Source organism: Elephas maximus, chromosome 7, assembly GCF_024166365.1.
Source record: "Elephas maximus indicus isolate mEleMax1 chromosome 7, mEleMax1 primary haplotype, whole genome shotgun sequence".
In the NCBI taxonomy this organism is placed as follows: domain Eukaryota; kingdom Metazoa; phylum Chordata; class Mammalia; order Proboscidea; family Elephantidae; genus Elephas; species Elephas maximus.
Window position 1 is genome coordinate 123,221,522 of NC_064825.1, and position 18,123 is coordinate 123,239,644.

General features: G+C 39.8%; 1 protein-coding gene across 4 annotated transcripts in view; it reads right to left on the reverse strand.

The window, feature by feature from the left end:
* Positions 1 to 18,123, reverse strand: part of LOC126080896 (membrane-spanning 4-domains subfamily A member 4A-like) — a 382,640-nt gene that overhangs the window by 227,286 nt on the left and 137,231 nt on the right. For 2 of the 4 annotated variants that reach the window (XM_049892108.1, XM_049892106.1), the window contains exons 9-10: positions 14,432 to 14,515; positions 12,178 to 13,206 (exon numbers count right to left, since the gene is read on the reverse strand). The exons of 1 other annotated variant lie outside the window; for it this stretch is intronic. The gene's annotated coding sequence lies outside the window, so the exon portion shown is untranslated. Of the gene's footprint in view, positions 1 to 12,177; positions 13,207 to 14,431; positions 14,516 to 18,123 lie in introns of those variants that run through there. One more of the 4 variants, XM_049892109.1, reaches the window with a different exon arrangement.

Below are 18,123 nucleotides of genomic sequence, written 5' to 3' on the forward strand. Positions count from 1 at the left end.
GCAGCCAGCCAGACAGCCTATTCACACCTCCAGAAACTGAGGAGAAGGGTGCCCTTAGCAAAAGCTAAGTATTTCTGTATATTTTATCGCGCCCCGCCACCCCCAAGCCGGCTTCAGCGGCTGAATCCCTGGGCCTGAGGTAGAACCCGGTGAGCACCTAGAGCCATCGTCCCGGCCTTGCGGAAGGAAAAAATTTGCAATTGGGGGGAAAAGATAATTTGCTACCTCCATTAACGAGGGGAGCTCAGGACAGAAGCAGCTCCTGTCCAGGCATAAACCATCCATGGACCTTGAGCACCTTTCCCTTCTGCATGGGCCTATTTTGGGAGAATAGCCCATTGTTGGCAAACTGAAATGATTTCAGCTGTGCAATGGGGAGGTGGGTTTTTGACATTTGACATTGCTTACCTATTAAACAAGGTCCTCACCTATCCACATCAGGGATCTAAGGAATGATAGCTCCACTCAGGTCACCCAGCCACCCATGACAGGGGTCCAAAATATCTGGCACCTCCCAGCCCTTACAACCAAAAACTTTGGGTGCCTATGGTCCCTCTGCAGAATGCACCCACCAGCACGATCTCGGGAACAGAGTCACGTTTTCCTCAGAGACACTTAGGGGTTGGTTCTCAGCCCCCTGCCTTGTTTAGAGCGTGACCCCCTGCTGCAATCAGATACCGATATATACACCAATCACCCCTGCTCCTCTAAGACTATAGGATAGAGCCCATACCACACACTTGATGATCAGCTACCTGGAAACCTGAGCTGAATTCATACAAGAAAACTGAATGGACTCCTAGACTGATATACCTGATAACAGCTCGATCCAGCTGGGGACAGGACACCAGAGCTTCAAAGGTGAAAATAATCAAGCTAACTCACTCAAGCAACCCATAGGGGTATACCAAGACAAAAGAAAGCAAACAGCTACAACACAGTAAGCAAGCATAAACTAATAAAATAACTTACAGATGGCTCGCAGACAACAGTCAATATCGAGTCACATGAAGAAATAGACCACGATCACCTCAACAGGTTCTCAAAACAAATAATCCAGGGTCTTCTAGATGAAAGTGCATTCCTGGAATTACCATACGCAGATGGAGAATGCAAAAGTTTAATATACAGAACCCTTCAAGAGATCAGGAAGGAAATGAGGCAATACGCAGAACAAGCCAAGGAACACACAGATAAAGCAACTGAAGAAATTAGAAAGATTGTTCAGGAACATAATGAAAAGTTTAATAAACTTGAAAAATCCATAGACAGACAAGAGTCAGAAATTCAAAAGATTAACAATAAAATTACAAATTAAACAACTTAATAGAAAGAGCAGAATTGAGGAAGTAGAAGCTAGAATTTTGGAACTCAAAGATAAATCATGTGGCGCTAATATATTTGAGGAAAAATCAGATAAAAGAATTAAAAAAAAATAAAGAAACCTTAAGTATCATGTGGGACTCTATCGAGAGAAATAATCTAAGAGTGATTGGAGTACAAAAACAGGGAGGAATAACAGAAAATACAGAGAGAATTGTTGAAGATTTGTTGGCAGAAAACTTCCCTGATATTGAGAAAGATGAGAAGATATCTATCCAAGATGCTCATCGAACTCCATATAAGGTAGATGTTAAAAGAAAGTCACCAAGACATAATCAAACTTTCCAAAACCTAAGATAGAGAATTTTAAGAGCAGCTAGAGATAAACAAAAAGTCACCTACAAAGGAGAGCCAATAAGAATAAACATGGACTACTCAGCAGAAACCATGCAGGCAAGAAGGCATTGGGATGACATATTTAAAAAATTGCAGGAAAAAAATTGCGTGCCAAGAATCATATATCCATCAAAACTGTCTCTTAAATATGAAGGTGAAATTAAGACATTCCCAGATAAACAGAAGTTTAGGGAATTTGTAAAAACCAAACCAAAACTACAAGAAATACTAAAGGGTGTTCTTTGGTTAGAAAATCAATAATATCAGGTATCAACCCAAGACTAGAACACTGGACAGAGCAACCAGAAGTCAACCCAGATAGGGAAATCCAAAAAAACAAATCAAGACTATAAAAAATAAAAAAAAAGCCCAACACAGGGTAACACTGATGTTATTACATAAAAGAAGGCACCATTAAAATAATAAAGAGGGACTAAGAAATGTAATCATACACCTTCCATATGGAGAGGAAGATATGGCGATACAAAGAAAAAAACTTAGTTGTTAAATTTAGGAAAATAGGGGTAAATAATAAGGTAACCACAAAGGAGACAAACTGTCCTGCTCATCCAAATAAAATACAAGGGAAAAATACAGACTCAGCAGAAACAAAGTCAACAAGAAATATGAGGACAGGACAATATATAAGGAAAATCTACTCAGCACATAAAATCCAGTGGGAAAAAGAAACTGTCAACACACAAAAAAAGGCATGAAAATGATAGCACTAAATTCACACCTGTCCATAATTACCCTGAAGGTAAATGGACTAAATGCACCAATAAAGAGACGGAGAGTGGCAGAATGGATTAAAAAGCTAGATCTGTCTATATGCTGCCTACAAGAGACACACCTGAGACTTAGAGACACAAAGAAACTAAAACTCAAAGGATGGAAAAAAATACATCAAGCAAACAACAATCAAAAAAGTGAAGGAGTGGCAATATTAATTTCTGACAAAAGAGACTTTAAAGTTAAATCCATCAGAAAGGCTAAGGAAGGACACTATGTAATGATTAAAGGGACAAGAAGATATAACCATATTAAATATTTATGCACCCAATGACAGGGCTGCAAGATACATAAAAGAAACTCTATCAGCATTGAAAAGTGAGATAGACAGCTCCACAACAATAGTAGGAGACTTCAACACACCACTTTCGGTGAAGGACAGGACATCCAGAAAAAAGCTCAATAAAGACACAGAAGATCTAAATGCCACAATCAACCAACTTGACCTCATAGATATGTACAGAACACTCCATCCAACAGCAACCAAGCATACTTTTTTTTCTAGTGCACATGGAACATTCTCTAGAATAGACCACATATTAGGTCATAAAGCAAGCCTTAGCAGAATCCAAAACATTGAAATATTACAAAGCAACTTTTCTAGACCATAAGGCCATAAAAGTGGAAATCAATAACAGAAAAAGCAGAGAAAAGAAATCAAACACTTGGAAACTGAAAAATACCCTGCTCAAAAAAGACTGGATTATAGAAGATGTTAAGGATGGAATAAAGAAATTAAGAGAATCCAATGAGAATGAAAATACTTCCTATCAGAACCTTTGGGGCACAGCAAAAGCAGTGCTCAGAAGCCAATTTATATCAATAAATGCACACACCCAAAAAGAAGAAAGGGCCAAAGTCAAAGAATTATCCCTACATCTTCAACAAATAGAAAGAGAGCAACAAAAGAAACCCACAGGCACCAGAAGAAAACAAATCATAAAAATTAGAGTAGAACTAAACGAAATAGAAAACAGGCAAACAATTGAAAGAATTAACAAGACCAAAAGCTGTGTTTTTTTTTTTTTAAATCAACAAACTTGATAAACCACTGGCCAAACTGACAAAGGAAAACAGGAGAGGAAGCAAATAACCCGAGTAAGAAATGAGAGGGGCGATATTACAACAGAGCCAAGTGAAATTCAAAGAATCATATCAGATTACTATGAAAAACTATACTCAAACAAATTTGAAAACCTAGAAGAAATGGATGAATTTCTAGAAACATACTACCTACCTAAACTAACACAAACAGAGATAGAACAAGTAAATAGACCCATAACAAAAGAAGAGATCGAAAAAGTAAAGAAAAAACTCCCAACAAAAAAAAGCCTTGGTCTGGATGGCTTCACGGCAGAGTTCTACCAAACTTTCAGAGAAGAGTTAACACCACTACTACTGAAGGTATTTCAGAGCATAGAAAAGGACAGAATACTGCCAAACTCATTCTATGAAGCCAGCATATCCCTGATACCAAAACCAGGTAAAGACACCACAAGAAAAGAAAATTATAGACCTATATCCCTCATGAATGTAGATGCAAAAATCCTCAACAAAATTCTAGCCAATAGAATTCAACAACATATCAAAAAAATAATTCACCATGACCAAGTGGAATTCATACTAGGTAAGCAGGGATGGTTCAACATTAGAAAAACAATTAATGTAATCCACCACGTACATAAAACAGAAGACAAGAATGATATGATTTTATCAATTGATGCAGAAAAGGCTTTTGACAAAGTTCAACACTCATCCATAATAAAAACTCTCAGCAAAATAGGAATAGAAGGAAAATTCCTCAACATATATTCAACATTGTGCTGGAAGTCCTAGCCAGAGAAATTAGGCTAGATTAAGAAATAAAGAGCATCCAGATTGGCAAGGAAGAAGTAAAATTATCTCTATTTGCAGATGACATGCTCTTATACACAGAAAACCCTAAGGAATCCTCCAGAAAATTGCTGAAACTAATAGAAGAGTTCAGCAGAGTATTGTGATACAAGATAAACATACAAAAATCAGTTGGTTTCCTCTACACCAAGAAAAAGAACATTGAAGAGGAAATCACCAAATCAATGCCATTTGCAGTAGACCCCAAGAAGATAAATCACTTGGGAATAAATCTTACCAGAGATGTAAAAGACTTAGACAAAGAAAACTACAGTATACTTCTGCCAGAAACCAAAAGAGACTTACATAAGTGGGAGAACATACCTGGCTCGTGGATAGGAAGGCTTAACATTATAAAAATGTCTATTCTACCAAAAGCGATCTATACATTTAATATAATTCTGATCCAAATCCTAAGGACGTTCTTTAATGAGATGGAGAAACAAACCACCAATTTCACATGGAAGGGAAAGAGGCCCCGGATAAATAAGGCATTACTGAAAAAGAAGAACAAAGTGGGAGGCCTGACTTTACCTGATTTTAGAACCTATTATACTGCCACAGTAGTCAAAACAGCCTGGTACTTGTACAACAACAGATACATGGACCAATGGGACAGAATTGAGAATCCAGACATAAATCCATCCACATATGAGCAGCTGATATTTGACAAAGGCCCCAAAACAGTTAAATGGGGAAAAGACAGTCTTTTTAACAAATGGTGCTGGCATAACTGGATATCCATCTGCAAAAAAATGAAACAAGACCCATACCTCACTCCATGCACAAAACCTAACTCAAAATGGATCAAACACCTAAATATAAAATCTAAAACAATAAAGAGCATGGAAGAAAAAATAGGGACAACGTTAGGAGCCCTAATACATGGCATAAACAGTAAACAAAACATTATAAAGAATGTAGAAGAAAAACTAGATAACTGGGAGCTCCTAAAAATCAAACAATTATGCTCATTCAAAGACTTCACCAAAAGAGTAAAAAGACTACCTACAGACTGGGAAAACGTTTTTAGCTACGGCATTTCTAATCAGCGCCTGATCTCTAAAATCTACACGATACTGCAAAAACTCAATGTAAAAGGACAAATAACCCAATTAAAAATTGGGCAAAAAATTTGAATAGAGACTTCACTAAAGAAGACATTCAGGAAGCTAACAGATATATGAGGAAATGTTCACTATCATTAGCCATTAGAGAAATGCAGAGCAAAACTACAATGAGATTTCATCTCACTCCAACAAGGCTGGCATTAATCCAAAAAACGGAAAAGAATAAATGTTGGAGAGGCTGTGGAGAGATTGGAACACTTCTACACTGCTGGTGGGAATGTCAAATGGTACAAACACTTTGGAAGATGATTTGGCACTTCCTTAAAAAGCAAGAAATAGAACTACCCTACAATCCAGCAATCCCAGCCCTTGGAATATACCCTAGAGAAATAAGAGCCTATACACGAACAGATATATGCACAGCCATATTTATTGCAGCACTGTTTACAATAGCAAAAACATGGAAGCAACCAAGGTGCCCATCAACGGATGAATGGTTAAATAAATTACGGTGTATTCACACAATGGAATATTATGCATTGATAAAGAACAGTGAGGAATCTGTGAAACATTTCATAACATGAAGGAACCTGGAAGGCATTATGCCAAGTGAAATTAGTCAGTTGCAAAAGGACAAATATTGTATAAGACCACTATTATAAGAACTTGAGAAATAGTTTAAACTGAGAAGAAAACATTTTTTGTGGTTATGAGAGGGGAGAGGGAGGGAGGGTGGGAGAGGGGCTTCACTAATTAGGTAGTAGATAAGAACTACTTTAGGTGAAGGGAAAGACAGCACACAATACAGGGGAGGTCAGCACATTCGGACTAAGCCAAAAGCAAAGAAGTTTCCTGAATAAACTGAATGATTTGAAGGTTGCATAGCAGGGTCAGGGGTCTGGGGACCATGGTTTCAGGGGACATCTAAGTCAGTTGGCATAACAAAACCTATTAAGAAAACTTTCTGCATCCCACTTTGAAAAGTGACGTCTGGGGTCTTAAACGCTAGCAAGCAGCCATCTAAGATGCATCAATTGGTCTCAACCCACCTGGATCAAAGGAGAATGAAGAACACCAAGGACACAAGGCAATTATGAGCCCAAGAGACAGAAAGGGCCACATGAACCAGAGACTACATCATCCTGAGTCCAGAAGAACTAGATGGTACCCGGCTAAAACCGATGACTGCCATGACAGGGAACACAACAGAGAACCCCTGAGGGAGCAGGAGAGCAGTGGGATGCAGACCCCAAATTCTCATATGACCAGACATAATGGTCTGACTGAGACTAGAAGGACCCCAGTGGTCATGGTCCCCAGACCTTCTGTTGGCCCAGGACAGGACCCATTCCCGAAGCCAACTCTTCAGACATGGATTGGACTGGACAATGGGTTGGAGAGTGATACTGGTGAGGAGTGAGCTTCTTGGATCAGGTGGACACTTGAGACTATGTTGCCATCTCCTGCCTGGAGGGGAGATGAGAGGGTGGAGACGGTTAGAAGCTGGTGAAATGGACACAAAAAGAGAGAGTGGAGCGAGAGAGCGGGCTGTCTCATTAGGGGGAGAGTAATTGGGAGTGTGTAGCAAGGTGTATATGGGTTTTTGTGTGAGAGACTGACTTGATTTGTAAGCTTTCACTTAAAGCACAATAAAAATTATTAAAAAGAAAAATAACTCTATGGAGCATTTCTACTCTGCACAGAAGGGGTGGCCATGAGTTGGAATTGACTCCATGGCAAGGAATAAAAAAAATAATAATAAAATAGTAATATTGATAATAACAAATAACAAAGTCTTTCCAACGCTGGAGTAGTTCAGAGATCAGCAGAACTATTGGAAGGAGCACGGGAAGCAGGCCCTTCTCACTTCAAAGAGTATGGCCATGGTCTTCTGGAACTCCAAGTGTGGGCCATCACCCTTCTAGGTTTCCAAGAGTTTGATCTTCACCAACTTGGTTCTGGAGTGTGGGGCTGCTGTTAAAGTGTGCAGGAGGATGTGGCTGCTGCCCAAACCTGAGGGAAGAGGGCTGCCATGCCCAGTGAGCAGAACAGGGACTGCTGGGGCTGAGGGGGGGGGTCATCACTTAGATGGACTAGGACACTGGGGCCACCGAAAGCCAAGGGAGCAGGGCTGTCATTTCAGTGGGACTAGAAGAGAGCTGAAACGCAGGACTGAGGGCCCTCTACCCAGAATACAGATGATGTGGCCATACCGAGTCTAGAGGGCAGGGCCATTGCCCAGATAGTGTCAGAGAACAGAAGATTATTTTCAAGCCTGGAGAGCTAATGTAATTTGCTCTTAGGGTTTTGGACTTGCTCGGTGCATGTTATCCTTTCTTTTCTTACAATTTCTCCCTTTTTTAATCTACTTTATGCCTCTTTCATCATTGTAGTCTGGAAAACAGAACTTGTAGATTTCAGAAGTTCACAGATTTAAGTGCTTCATTACCAAATTCCTTTAATGGGGAAGGGGGCATGATTGTCCCTTAAAGGGCCATGCACCTTCTTTGTCAAAGCCCAGGAAGAATGCCCCACGTAGTCTTTTCACTGCATGCTATAATGATGATAGGGAGAATGGCAGGAAGGCACTGAAAAAAGATCCCTGGAAGGGGAAGAAACCAGCAGGTGGGAGAGAGAGAAGTCCAAGTTCTTCCACAGCTTGTCCACAGATTGCTGGGTGAGTCATCTCCTCTCTTTCTGACTCATCTCTGGATCCTAAGACAAGAGAGTTGCGCTTTGTTATCTGTCTTCCTTTAGTTCCTAAGACTAAGCCAGCCTCCTAAATGCTGTTCTTAACCTCCTTCACTAGAAATATTAATGGGTGCAGTTAAGTGCCCATCATCAGGTTGTGTTTCTCGGCTCACGCTGGTTGCCCGCTACGGCAAGGAGGAAGCTTGCAGAGTGAAGCTGCACAGTTGATTCAGCAGGCCCTGGCACCCTTCTCTGTTGCATCTAAGGCTGCTTCCAAAGCTTCAGGAGGCCCAAGGACCCACAGTAGAAACCATCCAGTGTGTGAGTTTGTCTGGATCCTACTGAATGCTCCCCCTCTGTTTCTCCCCTCTTTAATTCTGCCAGTTCCTTAGAAGTACCCTACTTTTTCAGAAGGTATCTATTGTTAAAGAGAATGCCAGAGAAGGACATAAGCAGTAGTTAAGAAGTGCCTTAGTTATCTGCTGCTGCTATAACAGAAATAGCACAAGTGGATAGCTTTAACAAACAACTATTTGGGTAAACATCACCTTACTTGGAATAGAAAGATGGTTTAAATTCTGTAATGTGGAACTGACACAGGATCTAGGCTAATTCACTCATTAATACATAAGAAACACATAATTAGGATTGATTTAGCTAAGAAAGTTTGCTCCAACTCTGTCTTCCCAGGAAATTCACGATGTCTATAGCTGGAGATCGGAGTTTCTCTCATTCAGTGGTAAAAGACTAATAAATAGAGAGTAGAGAATAAGCTGGCAAATCAAACACATGCTCAAATCTCAGTCAGTGAAAGCTTATTTGAGAACATAATATCCACCTGTCTTAGAGTACCACTCGACTGATTATTTTCTAATTAACCAAACCGAACCCATTGCCATCGAGTCAATTCTGACTCGTAGCGACCCTACAGGACAGAGTAGAACTGCCCCACAGAGTTTCTAAGGAGTGCCTGGTGGATTCAAACTGCCGACCTTTTGGTTAGCAGCCGTGGCACTTAACCACTACGCCTCCAGGGTTTCCATTTTGTAATTACAAAGCTGAAAAGACTTCTTTATAATGAAAAGATCTGGTAGATACCACCCTAATCTAGTGATCAAATTAAGCATGCCTAATAATGGAATAAACTGGCCTTCTATGCCTCCGGATGGGATGCAATGATAAGTACACAGCTTCTCCTAAGCTGTGTTCTTGCTGCAACAGTGAACCTGAACATATCAGAAAACTCTAAGGTGTGACATATTCTACAAAACAACACCTATATATGATATGTACACACACATATGTATATATCTACATATACATACATATGTATCTATATATAAAGTACATATATATCTGAATTAGAAAGTTATTTAGCATTTAGTTACATTTTCTTAACATCATTTTAATTTCATTTATTTTGGAACTAGAGATAAGCCCACAAATGATAGAAGTGCTACTTATATATTTCTCATATGCATAAATCCAAATATTTGCCTGTTTTAACTGGATATTAACAGAATTTTATTAAGAAATATAGTTTAGTTGGTCTAGTAAATGGAGGTTTCATGTTTCAAGGATTTTTAATTTTTCTATATGGAAGATACATTATCCGAGATGAAAATCACTTCAGAGTGTTTGTTTGTAAACATCATTTCTTCTTTATTCCCAGTTAGATTGTCCAAATCAAAGTCTATTGCCTTTCCCAGTTTGAAAGTACACACCAGAATCCACAGCTGTTCTCATGTAAGGCCTTCATCTAAAGACAAAGGGAGAGGTGCAGTGAGAGAAAGAGTGCAGGCAAGCACTGAAGGTCCTAGAGACGTTCCACAGTACAGGACAGCTTTTCCTGGGTCCAATACACATGGACTGTGCTGAGTGTTCTGGCTTGAGCTGCCTAGACCTGTGCAAGGGACCAGTCAGCATCCCATTAAGTAGTCAAGCTAGCCTTGTCAAACTGATTAGACTAGTTGCAAACCAATAGTAAAGGGATCAACCTCAGGGGTTGCCAAGGGCTTTTTGGACCTCAAACAGTGCATAATAAATCCCGCTGCATTTATCATGGTGAGAAGTCAAAATCTAGACATTCAGACAACCCAGGGATAAATATAGAGCTTTTCCAGTCCAGCTGTAAATGAGCTTTATCTCAGTGTCATGGATTAAATTGTGTCCCCCAAAAATATGTGTATCAATTTGGCTAGGCCATGATTCCCAGCATTGTGTGATTGTCCACCATTTTGTTGTCTGATGTGATTTTCCCATGTGTTGTAAATCCTACCTCTATGATGCCAATGAGGTGGGATGGGGTAGTTATGTTAATGAGGCAGGATTCAATCTACAAGATTGGACTGTGTGTCGAGCCAATTGGTTTTGAGATAAAAGAAGCCAGCACAGGGATGGGAGACTTCATATCACTAAGAAAGCAGTACTGGGAGCAGAGTGCATCCTTTAGACCCAGGGTTTCTGCATGGAGAATCTCCTAGACCAGGGGAAGCTTGATGACAAGGACCTTCCTTCAGAGCCCATGGAGGAAGCCTTCCCCTGGAGATGATGCCCTGAATTTGGATTTCTAGCCTACTGGACTGTGAGAAACTAAACTTCTGTTTGTTAAAGCCATCCACTTGTGGTATTTCTGTTACAGCAGCATTGGATAACTAAGACACTCCACAATCACTTTAGTAGTGTTGTTTGATTCAGCTCCTCAACCATGGAGTTAGCGACCCATCTTAGATCTGCTTCATATTCTGTTTCTGTAGATTGGACTTTATGTTAAAGGTAGTTGGTTTATAGACATACACATCTGCCAATAATCTCCAGGCTACTGCCATCCTCATTTATGTATGGAAAGATGAATAGAAATTCTATATAAATATTAAAATAATAGTTTTAAATTCTTAGTTTCACAATGATGAGCTTGTTAGATTGGTATCAAAACCTCAACCAAGAAAAATGGAATTTCTTCACTGGATCTTTCTGACTTTGGTCCACCGCTGGAGCTAGAGGGGGTGAATGTGTTGGCTTAGGGACAGAGAGGACTTCATCTGCCCTTGAAAGTCATGCATGAAGGAAGGTGGATACTAAAATACATAATGAGTTTAGTTCTGTATGGGATAGAGAAAAATATGTACTAAGTTATAAAATGTCCATGAAATTGCAATGATAGTTTTTTCCTACCCTGATGGAAAATATCACCTCCTCAAAAGGACTTTCCTGGCTACTCTTTCTAATAATTCCCCCAACTACCTGACATTTTTTAGTCCATTGACTTGATTTATTTTCCATATAGCTTCTAACAACATTGTTGTTGTTATATACTGTCGAGTCGGTTCCAACTCATAGTGAAACCATATACAATAGAAGGAAACACTGCCTGGTTCTGTGCCATCGTCACAATCATCGTTATGCTTGAGGACATTGTTGCAGCCACTGCGTCAATCCATCTCCTTGAGATATGAAAATATTTTGATTTATTGTTCATATGTTCGTTTCTGGCCTTAGTCTTAAAATTTACAAAGAGGAAAGACGTTGTTTACCTCTTGTTTACCACTATGCTTAAAATGATCCACAACCCATTATGAATTAAAAATATATATGTATGCATATACCCACACACATGTACATGTATATGGAAATGTGTGTGTGTATATATATGCACATGCCTTTGAAGTTCAGCACATGGCAGTCAATAGACTAGTTGCTTTACCTATATTATATCAAGTAATTAGCACAGCTTTATGAGCCAGGTAATATTATTGCTACTTTACAGAAGAAAAAACTGAAACATAGAGAGAATTTATGCTATGTCCATGGGCACACAGGTAGCAAGCAAGAGGGATGAGATTTTCAAGATCAAAACCCAGAGTCCTCTGATTAGAGAGCCGATTATTTAACACCATGATTGAAATCCTGAATGGGAAGCAGGCAGCATAGGAACTTATTGCTGCTAATTTTATTTGTTTGTTTTGTAAATATATATATATATATATGTAAAAGGAATTTAATGAGCATTGAGTAAATACCATGTGTGGCACAATACAGTACATGGCACTGGGGATACAACCTTGAGCAAGATACAATCCTCTCCTGTATGACAGAAAGAAAGGAAGAGAGAGAAGAAGAAGAAGGCTTAGGAGGAGGAGAAGGGGAAGGGCAGAGAGAGAAAGAAGAGGGAGAGGAAGGGGAAGGAATGCAGAGTGGAGAGGAGGGGAGGGGAGAGGAAGAGTGAGGACAGGAGAGGAGGCAAGAAAGGGGACAGTAGGGGAGGGCAAAGGAAGAGAGGGGAAGTTAGGGGAGGGAAGGGGAACGGAGTAGAGGAGATAGGAGGGGAAGGGAGGGCAGGAAAACAGAGGGAGGGGAGAGGAGAAGAGAGAGAAAATATAAGCTGAATCTGATCCATGATGTTATGTTTACTCCATGTGTGCTTATGCTTTGTGCACATATAAAGAATGAATGTTGATATTCTGAGTACTTTCTATGGGAAAATGAAAATAAAAGACAGAAAGGGGAAAAAAGAGAAAAAAAGCATGCGTCTCAGCTTTCAGAAGGCAAAAACACCTTGTATTCTCAAATGTGGGGGAAAAAAATCTAACAAGGAGGGATAATATTTTCAAGGGAAGCAGAAATATGTAATGCTTGGGGTCCCATTTCAGCCATATCTTTTTGCCCTTCTGCTGCAAATCTTATCTGCCAACTTGATGCCCTTACATACCCCTAAGGATGGATGGAAAACTTTCAAGTGCTGTTGACACATTAAATGCATGATACATTCATTTAACATCTGTTTTGATAAACAGCCAATGAAAGACGTTACCAGGTTCTTGGGAAAAATGAAAATAGTACTCTGGATTATTACAAAATACATAAGTTTTAAAAATCAGTGTTGGATTTTGATACTTTCTCAAGTGGGGTTCTTGCATTGCTGTCAGGATAGATTTTCTGGAAGATATTTCTATTGTTCTGTTGGAGGCATCAAATTTTCTGGAAATAGTACAGGAAAGTGCCATTTCTGTCACTTGAGGATTTGGAGGTTGCTGTTTACTCCCTGTGAAATTAATCAGAACACAGTAGGTGAGTCCCCCGAATACTAACCTCAAGGTTTCCTTTTCCTAGCCACACAACGTCGTCATTATCAGTCTACTGTTTCTTCTCTGAATCTAGTCTCAAGATAGATCTGGTTGTGTTTGTCAGGCATCTTTCAGGTCAAGCCAGCCCTAAAAACCCATTGTCTTCAAGTCGATTAGGACTCAGTGACTCTAGCAAGCCCTAGGACAAACATTCATTGATCTTTCTTGGCATGGAAATGCTAATGGTTGTTTCTCTGGTTCTGCATGTGGATCAATCTTACATTTGGCTTGTGGTGCCCAACGAGTTGTGTAAACCAAGATTTTAAGATAAACATAGAATTCTTCTTCCAAACCAGAAGAATGTTACCCAGAGAGAGGGTATTGGGAAATGAAAGGCGAGAAGACACTCTAGGAAAAATAGTTGTTGTTGTTGTTATTGTTATTGTCTTCCAGTTGATTCCTACTCTTCGAAGCCCCGTGAGTTACAGAGTAGAACTGCTCCATAGGGTTTTCTTTCACAGTGTAATCTTAAAGGAAGCAGCACGCTTAGACGACAACATTAGAAGCAAAGTGTGATTTACCTCTCTATTGTGAAGTATTATCAAATCTGGGCTCTGAAGTAAGGTCCTTTGAAGGAGTAAGGGTGGTAAAAAAAAAATAGCTTTCTTTAGCCATTGTGGTAGGCAGAATTCTAAGGTTGCTTGCCAATGACACACACCCTTTGATTCTCCTTCCCTTGAGTGTGGTCCGGATCTGTGAACATGATAAGGTATCACTTCCACGATTAGGTTACTAATCAGGTGGCTTTGCATTTATCAAAAGGGGTATCCTCCTAGGTGGTCCTCACCTACTCACGTGGGCCCTTTAAAAGAGCTTTAAAGCATAAGAGACTTTTGCTCTCTTCCTGGCCACTGAGATGTCATAGCCATTAGTTCTACAGTTAAAAGGAAATTGATTCCACTGTGGAGCATGGAAGTGGAACAAAAGTCTCACATGAGACTACAGCTCCAGCCAATGCCTTGATTGCAGCCTTCTAAGACCCTGAGCAAAGGACCCACCTAAGCTGTGCCCAAACTCTTGACCCACGGAAACTGGGAGATAATAAATGTGTGCTGTTTTAAGTCTCTAAGTTTGTGGCATTTTCTTCTACAACAATTAAAAACTAATACATATGTCTTCAAGGGATGGAAGCCCAATACTCACACAGCATCAGCATGAGAGGACACAGATGGACACATTAACGCAGAACTCCAGCACACTTAAAGTGAGCACTACACCATCCATACTCTAGGAACAAATCCATAACAAAGGAGGATGAGGATAGAAATGACAAGTTCCAAACACTGATCACTGATTACAGGGCCAAAAGAGAAAAAGGACTAGGCAGGGCTCAGAAAACTGGCTTCCATTGTAGCCTGAACTTTGGCCTGGTGAAGGCCACTTATTTTCTCACTAATAAAATAATAAGGCTTTTTCCCCCTGCCCACTACTTTCCAGTGGTATTGTGAGCACACAATGTGAAAGCACCTTAAAAAGGGGAGAAATGGATCACAAAGATCGTTTTCATCTCAGTTCTTTCAAACACTAGAAATTCCATAAAGTAGGCATATGATATGATCTCATACCTTAGTCATTGCAGGTAGAAAATGTTTCCCCCAATGAGGCCCAGGTTCTAATCCCCAGAATATGTCAATATGTTAAATTACGTGGTAAAGGCTGCTAATCAGCTCCTTTGAGATGGGGAGATCATCCTGCATTATCCAGACAGGCCAAGTTTAATTTATAAGCATCTTTATAAGTAGAAATAAGAGGCAGAAAATCAGAGAGAGATTTGAAGATGCTGCGCTGCTTAATTTGAAGATAGAGGAAAGGTCCATTAGCCAAGGAATGCAGGTAGCCTCTAGAAGATGGAAAAGGCAGGAAACCACATTCTCCCCTGAGCTTCTGGAAACAACCCAACCCCACTGAAATCTTGAATTTAGCCCAATGAGATCCATTTCACACTGAGACCTCAGAAATGTAAGGTAATAACTTTCTTTTGTTTTAATTAACTAAGTTTGTGGTACCTTACTTCAGCCCTAATTAGAAACTAAGGTAGTAATGGAGCCCAGGTGGCATAGCGGTTAAGAGCTTGGCTGCTAACCAAAAGTTCTGGAGTCCAAATCCACCAGCTGCTCCTTGAAAACCCTTGGGGCAGTTCTACTCTGTCCTGTAGGGTTGCTATGAGTTGGAACTGACTTGATGGCACACAACATCAATAATGTAGTAATGAACATCAAATGAGTCCATACCCTAGGAGAACTGGCTTTAGGCTCAATCTTTAGACAAGATGCATGGTCAAATTTGAGGGACAATGGGAAGTATTCTTATTCCTAATAATCTTATCCTGAAATGATGCCTGGGATTCTTTGGTATAATGATTCTCTCCTTGCACGGAGAGAGTCACTCTGGTTTAGAAAAACCCAGGGATGAGGGGCACAGTGTATAAAACAGGCTCAAGTGGACCTAAGAATATTTGTATTAATTATTTCATTACCTATTTACTCATCCCTTGAACAAATATTTACTCAGTAACCTCTTTATATTGAACATTGTTGTAGGTACTGAAAGTACAGGAGCAAATAAAATGCAGACGATTTCCTTGTCTTCAAGGATCTTACCATCTAGAGGGGTAGAGCAGAGGTTGGTAATCTTTTTATGTAAGGGAGCAGGTAGTAAATACTTAAAACTTTTCAGGGTAGAAGATTTCTGTTGCAACGACTCAACTCTCCAAAAGCAGCCTTACACAGTATGTGAACAAGCGAGTGAGTTTGTGTTTCAGTAAAACTTTATTTACAAAAACAGGCGCCAGGCTGCGTTTTCAACAAAAAGTAGCAAATTAAACACATATTAGGTTGAGCCACAAGGAACTGATCTTTTTCTAGGTCAGGTATAGCTGATCGTTGGCAAATTTTATTTTCTTCTACCTAAGGATTTCAGGTAATGAGCTTTCTAAACACTCCTATCTGCAAAGATCTCTCCATTTTCTAACCTCTTTTGGTAATTATATTCAAAGGTAAATCCTCTGACCCTTTGTAAAACTTACTGCTGGGATGAAGGTGATGGTGATGAATGATAATTATGATGATGATGATATTTTTCTCTCAGGAGGGCTAGACTAGAGTTTCTTGAAGGCAGGAACATGGTTACTTTCCTGTGTCTCCCGGAGTGCTAATACCTGAACTAAGCATGAGATATGGACTTACAGACTTGTGGGCTGAAAGTGCAGATGCCAGGTAAGAAGACACGTGATGATTCAGATTCCAGGAAGACCTTATCAATACTTTCTGATGTAAGGATGGGCAGAAAAAAATCTTCACACAATTAATGAGAATTCATGATGGCTTTTGGAAGAAGATGACTGAGATGAGGGCAGGACCAGCTACATAATTTTTAGGGTCAAGTGAAAAATGAAAATGTAGGGGTTCTTGTTCCAAAATTAATAATAATTTCAAGATAGCAACAGCAGAGCATTAAATCAAGCACTGGCCTCTCTGAGGAACCCATCCCCATGAAGCCAGTCAAGTACAGATTTGGTCCCTATCATAACTGATCTTAAAATTCAAAAAGTCTTCAGTATAACAACATGGAACTATAGTAAATCATACATGGGTATAAGAAGCAGGAATTTCCAGACTCAAATCCTGCTTTTGCCAATTTCAAACTGTGTCACCTTAGAAAAATCCCTTAAGTTCTCTACAGAAGCTCTCTTTTCTTTTTTTGAATGAGTGGCAACAAATAAAATTGCTTACTATAAGAACTGTAAGAAATATTAAGGGGAGAGGATTCTTTTAGCAAAGTTGCCTCAAGAGGTTACTTTGGTATGAATATATAGCCCTGGAGACATCCAGGTGAAGCTGGGAGTGAAGCAAAGACACTGCAATTGGTCTGCATAATAAATTAGGAACAATGCCAAAGTCCATACACAGCTGAGGATAAGAAAGAAGGAGAACAAAAGGCAAGGAAGAAGTAGGCAGCATGGTGGAATGCTAGATGTTTATATGGAACAATGAGCACAGAAAACTCCACATGTTGAGACTGGCCAAGAGACTTTGAAATAGCAATTATTTAATGTTAGCTAGTTTTTTATCCTGTGCTGCAATATCCACCCACCCCACACACACTCACCCCATGGTCCAAAAATTCAAGAAGTTTTACTACCTACATTATCTTTTATACTGGTTGTATTAGTTTGCTAGGGCTACGGTAACAAAAAGTACCGTTGAGAATGAGGATTCATTGTCTCACAGTTTTGTAGGTTAGAAGCCCAAATAAGGGTATTAGCTCTAGGTGAGAGTCCTTCCTCGTTGGTAACCCCAGGTGTTTTTGGCATTCCTTGGCTTACAGATCAGTCTTCACATGGAACTTGCCTTCCCCCTATGTATGTGTCTCTGTGTTTTCCCTTGTGTAAGAGACCACTTAGAAGGGATTAGGTTTAAGACCCACCCTACTCTGGAATGTCTTGATTAACATAACAGAAAAACAGGGTCATACTCACAGGTACAGGAGTTAGGACTTCGCATCTTCTGGGGGGACAAAGTTCAATCAATAACATTGGTAATTTGGAGAATAAAATTTTAGGATGTTATCCATATGGGAACAAGTGGAACAGAAAAGTTATAAAACCAGAATGAAGATTGGGAATTTTCCCGGAGCAGGGTGTAGGGGATAGAAATGATGAGTCATGCAAGAACACCTAGAGATGTTGGCAGGGACCCTGGGTTACTCATCACTTGTAGGATAATGTTCAAGATACTTTTACTTTTGTTAGAGAACCAGGGAACCCCATAAGAAGCTCAGTCAAGAAGCTCTGGAGAAATATAAAGACTGACATCTGAGCTCTGTTTTTGGAGGGA